The sequence below is a fragment of the Gavialis gangeticus genome, unplaced genomic scaffold, assembly GCF_001723915.1.
Source record: "Gavialis gangeticus isolate Ggan-Ray unplaced genomic scaffold, GavGan_comp1, whole genome shotgun sequence".
NCBI lineage: Eukaryota > Metazoa > Chordata > Crocodylia > Gavialidae > Gavialis > Gavialis gangeticus.
Genome location: NW_017728992.1, coordinates 57,275,582 through 57,281,265, shown reverse-complemented (window position 1 = coordinate 57,281,265; position 5,684 = coordinate 57,275,582). Strand labels below are relative to the sequence as shown.

The 5,684-nt window shown below is 42.1% G+C and overlaps 1 long non-coding RNA gene across 2 annotated transcripts in view; it reads right to left on the bottom strand.

Moving 5' to 3' along the window:
- Positions 1 to 477: 477 nt before the first annotated feature.
- Positions 478 to 5,684, bottom strand: part of LOC109301693 — a 6,832-nt gene continuing 1,625 nt past the window's right edge. The window contains exon 3 of one of the 2 annotated variants that reach the window (XR_002098571.1): positions 478 to 499. This is a non-coding gene — a long non-coding RNA (uncharacterized LOC109301693). Of the gene's footprint in view, positions 1,222 to 5,684 lie in introns of both variants that reach the window. The other variant, XR_002098570.1, reaches the window with a different exon arrangement.

The following is a 5,684-nucleotide window of genomic DNA, read 5'->3' as shown; positions in this document are numbered from 1 at the left end:
CATGTAGCAATCCCTCTGATGGTCAAGAGCTCCCAGATCCACAAAAATGCCAAAGCACACAAAGATAAAATACGGACAGGATTTTTATCATACAAAAGAAGAAACATTCCATGTTGCATACAAATGTTGCATGTGACGACAGTACTTGAGACTCCTGCCTGATGGATTGCCTCCCTTGTCCCGTGGCTCCTTTAGGTTTCTGTGTTCATAGTGATGGAGTCATTTTTGAGTGCAGGTCCTTATATAATGATCATATAATTAATGGTTCTGGCCCCAGTGACTTGTGCACACCAGAACTGAGTTGTTAATCTTTTGGCACAACTATTCCAGGATCCCTGCTTAAAGCCAAGTTATCAGTCTGACAGGAAACAGAGGTACCTCTACTACTTTCTAGTAACCTCCACTGGTAGCTTACTCCTGGAAGGGTACTGAGGATTTCTGGAACTGTGTCCAGCACTTACTCAACAGTGAGGTAAAGTACTTGCACAATGCAAGGGCTCTAAAAAACAGGAATCAAATAAGGAAAAAATCAGGGGTTCAAGGCTTTCTCAATAGGCTTGCCCTCTGAGTAAAGAGGAGAGTGTTGGAGGGTGGAGAGGTGTGCATGAGTGTGTGTGCTACTGTTAAGATACTGCATTAGGCATTCTCACAGCGTTTGCAGACTGAGGTATAGTATATGTTTTTTTGACAAGATGTTGAGATTCTGGTACATATTCTTGTTTTGTCCAAGTTAATTAGTACAATACCCTGTTTTTTGGACTCCCCGCTAGTTTTGCTTGCAGGCAAATTTCTGCCAGGCTCAGCTGCCAGGACTTTATCTAGGACTATACTTTTCCATCGTATCACTCTAATATTAAAGAGCTTCCCTGGCTTCCTATTAAACCAAGCACTGATTATACAATTCTTTTGCTTATTTAGTGCCAGATTCAATTAAAAAAATTTCTGCCCAGCTTCTGTATCATGGAAGGCCACAAAAGCCCTGAATTATTTGGATTTTGAAGTCTACGTGAGCTTTCATGGTTCCATGGATGCTGGTTAATATTCTCAGTGAATCTGGTCCTAATAAAGCTTTTCAAGGTCTTGCTTCACATGGATCCACTGGTTCTTCTTTCCTATCTCAAATGCAGACCACAGTCCACTTCAGAGCCCTTCTGAGTTGTGCCTCCAGTTACAAGCAACATCCTGAAGGCCTGAGTCCCTTTCATATCAGGCATACAATCTCTGCAGAATGCCAACAGAAACATTAGAATTATAGAAATCAAAGCTCTCTCAAAAATGATCTGGTATGCTTTACATGGAAAGCCTCTCTATGAATGTAAGTGAATATTAAAAACAAAAGGAAAATTCAACAAACTATTCATTATCTATATTCCTATGACTAAGCTACACATGGAACCTTGCTTTCATCCCCCATAAAAATGTACAGATGTTCTATAGAAAACTGTATGAACAAACTTTAACCTCACGACTGCTATTATTTTGTAATAAAAGGCTTACAGCATAATGTGAGCTTTTTTTAGACTGTAAGTTCCATGTGAGTAGCGTGTTGTTAATTTAATATTAATGCAATGCACCAGCAAGAAGTCTGCACAGAATCTAAAAGAGAGTGTTGCTGTTCCGCAGACGTGAGTTTTGTGGCCAAGAAGCACAACATTTTATTTCAGCAGCTTGCCCCCAAAAATTCACCCACCAGGACTCCATGTCCCAATAGAGCCATGGATCCATACACAAACTTTGTCATGCATCAGGCATGAGGGCTATGCTACAAATCCCCTATTAACATTCCTGGGAGCTGTGTGGCCATTTCACCTCAGCCTGCAGTACAAATTTACCCCACCCTCTCAAACGTGGTTCGGTGAACTTCTTTTAGGAGGAACGTTACAGAAAATGCCCTACAGACCAAACCTCTGAATCTCTTTTGCTGAAATAACCATCAGGCAGAGGGGTATATGCGAATTCCCTTCACCGGTTTTCTGTATGTCCCAAATGTTGTGAGGATTCCTCCTACATCAAGATGAGTTAATCTATGGATGTATAGCCAACTTCCATTTTTGTCCACACACAGCCTCACCTGTTCTTAGTGAGAAAGCCTTCTTCTGCACAGCTTCTACTGCCTAGGGTACCTTTCCTGTATTTCTCTGGGGCACCAACTGTCCATCGCACTTCAAGCTGCATCTCAAAACATGTCTGCCTAGGTAATTTATGACTTTCTTTATTGTAATGGCTGAGCAGCTCTCAGGCATATAAAATAACAATAACAATTGCTCCTTCTCTTCTTTCCTTACCAGCCTACGGGAAAAATAGCTTAATTATAGCATATACATATAACTTATAGAGAGGAAGACACAGGATCGAGTTTGACATCTATTCCCAAAAATGATTACGTCTAGTGGTTATTTTTGTCCCTTGCAGAAGTACATTCCCTAGTCACATCCAGCTTCTGGGAAAGGTCCACCTCTTGGACACAGTGAAATGTAGTGGTGAGAGGAGGCCATGCTTGTGGTCCTGGAGGAATATGTAAACTCACAGGCAGCTGAGGCCATTCCCTGAGAGATCTTTCAGTTTCAACACTAAAACCTTCAACTGGATTCAGTCCAGTGAGGAGCTAGTGCAGAGAGCACTGGAGTCACATTTTTAACAATGTTTCTATTAAGGAGATCGCCTGCTGCATTTCGGATCAGTTGGAGTTTTAGTAAAATAAGATAGTACTTTACGGTGATAGGTGCCATATTCTAGGGTTGGGTGGAGGCAATCTAGAAGTGGGGACCTATGGTCTCCCTTATGACAGTGGCATGGATTTGTAGAAATTCATAGATTCATAGATGTTAGGGCTGGAAGGGACCTTGAAGATCATCAAGTCCAGCCCCCTGCCCCAGGGGCAGGAAGTCAGCTAGGGTCAAACGACCCCAGGAAGATAAGCATCCAGACATTTCTTGAATGAGTCCAAGAGTAGGTGCCTGCACCACTTCTGGAGGGAGTCTATTCCAGCCCTTGGGGGCTCTGACAGTAAAGAAATTTTTCCTTATGTCCAGCCTAAAATGGTCTTGGAGGAGTTTGTGACTGTTGGTCCTTGTTATCCCTCGGGGTGCTCTGGTGAACAGACGTTCCCCCAGATCCTGATGCACACCCCTTATGTATTTATAGGCAGACACCAGGTCCCCCCTGAACCTGTGCTTTTCCTTGCATCCCAACTAACATCAGACCACATTTCTGCCACCTGCAGTTTTACCCTCCTGCTTCTTCTGTCCCAGGTTTTTCAGTAATGATGGGCAATTGCTGTGGGCGATAGAAGGGCATAGGGCACTTCACTGCTCAGCATCAATAGCAGCAGTTAGTCATAACTTTACCTCCTTGTCTTTCTCCCTATTGTGTTATTTCACTCTGAAATGTTTCCAAATGTTATCCTTAATAAGAAAGGGGGGAAGATATATCATGCTGTTTTGTGTGGCTGTCATAATGTTCCTTCTTTGGGACCAGCTCTTTGGATATGTTGGTTCATTGTTACTGGGGCTTTCCCAGCTGAGCAAACAGCTTGGACCTCTCAGGCTGACTAACAGTTACCAGGAGGAAAGAAAAACAAAGATTCCCTTCCACCCTGCATTAGCAGTGTTTTCTTCCCTGCCAATTCATTGTGAACATGTTTTGAAGAGAGATCCCCTGTGTACAGATATTGCTGTAGTAGTCAAGAGTTGACCACAGTACAGTCACACACTGGGTACATGCGTGTATACCGCTGCCTTCTGCAAGATGGAACTGGAATCAGCCAGTCCCATAGTAGGGCTAGAAGCCTTACTTCTGAGTAAGCTCCTTGCTGCTGCCTGGAAGTTTCAAACAGTCTTATTATGCAGTACAGACCACTAAGTAGCTACAAACATGTCACAATCCTACACTCACCATTTGAGTTCTGGGGATCCAAAAGGCAGTCCACCGCAAATCCTACATATACTATTAAAAAAAAACAACCCCCCCCCCAAAAACCCCCTTTGCTAGAGAGAGTATCTCATGTGCAAACTATTCTTCCGTTAACATTTTTCATTAAAGCAAACACCCCTAGTTAAGACTTATGAATAACCTTGCCAGGCCAAACTGGCAGCTGGGCTACAGTATTTATTATTACATCTGTCAGATCAAAATGCTTTATTGCAGAACACCCAGAAAGCTGTACGAAAGCCTGGTCAGACAATAACAACATGGCACTTTTGACTTTGGGCCAGTTCTTTAATGAACAGGATTGGCAAATGTCAGAAGTCAAGCTCCTATTTCATGCCCAGCTCCCTTCCCCTTTGACTACCACTGATCATTTTAGTTGGTTAACAATAGGCAAAGGCAGCGCATTAGACAGGCTAGTGCCAATACTGTATGGAAAAGATAACTCTGTTTTTAGAACTGATAAAGGTCTTTGTCTCAGGTTTCCTTATTTTTAAACTATTATAGCATGGTTTCTTATACTCACCACTGTCAATCAGCTATGGAGCAACAGTCACGAGGGTGTGTACTTTGCTCAGGATGGCTATTATTCCTCTTTAATGGCTTTATCATGCTTTGTGGCAAGAGAGATTACCATCCTTCTGTTTTACTGCATGTCACAGATCTGTATTCAAGAATCACATGAAGAAGGGTGCAAAGAGAGTGGTGCGCTTGGGTTTTGTAATGGAGTTCATGGAAGTCAGTGGAAACTGAATAGAGGCCAGGGTAGAGAGCCATGTACAACAGATGTCTTTATAGTGGATAAAACAAACAAAAAGAAACATTCAAAGTACAAGTTGGAACTCTTGCCTACAGTAAATCTGTAAAAAAGCCCCAAGTGCTTTAGAGGGAGGCTGTTCAACACATTCAAATTCCACACGCATAAAGTAACACACATTTGCATTGCTAATTCAATAAAGGACTTCTTGACCCAAAGTAAAATAATAGTGCAAGTCTTCTGTGAGTAAAAGCCTGATAAGCAAGCTCTTTAACTCCATCTGTTAATGGACTGTAATGCCACTCTTTAGAAGTACAAATACTCTACCTTGTTACTGATGTTTATTATGTTATCTAACAGCAAGCACAAGGGTGGCCTGCTATATATTTAATATGTTAACTGGAAAATGGAAGAAAACTCATATTTCAAACAGATATGCCACTGCATAAAATCTTTCCCAGTCCCTGGTTTCAGTGGAAACTTTCCTCTTCAGCACATTTAAACCGGGGAAGTTTTGACCCACAGTTCTTTAAGCAACTGCTTTCTGTTGTATCCTTTTGTTTCTCTTCCATCAGTATTTTGTAACACCGGAGATGATAAAGGATTCCCCTGAAGTGGAGGGAAGCTTTGTTATTTGCAAGCTCACATTTCACTATAAAGGTACAGATTTTAGTAAAGAGATGATCTGTGCAAGTAGAACACCACACCACCACTTAGCACCCACTGTAACTTGTAGTACTGATATCACTACTACTACTACTACCACTACCACTACTGCGGCTGCAGGGCTTCAGCTGACAGCTCAGCTCAGCCTGAAACCCTGTATTCATCTTTATTACTACTTCAGCTGTTTTGAAAGCAGAAAGGCATGGAGGACTTGTCCTCTGATTGGCCAGAGGCTCTCTAACTTAGCAGGCTTGCACAGCAAATCAATACACTGCAGTCCAGAGCACAAAGATGAATTGTGGAGCCAAGGCACCGCAAAAAAAAAAAAAAAAAA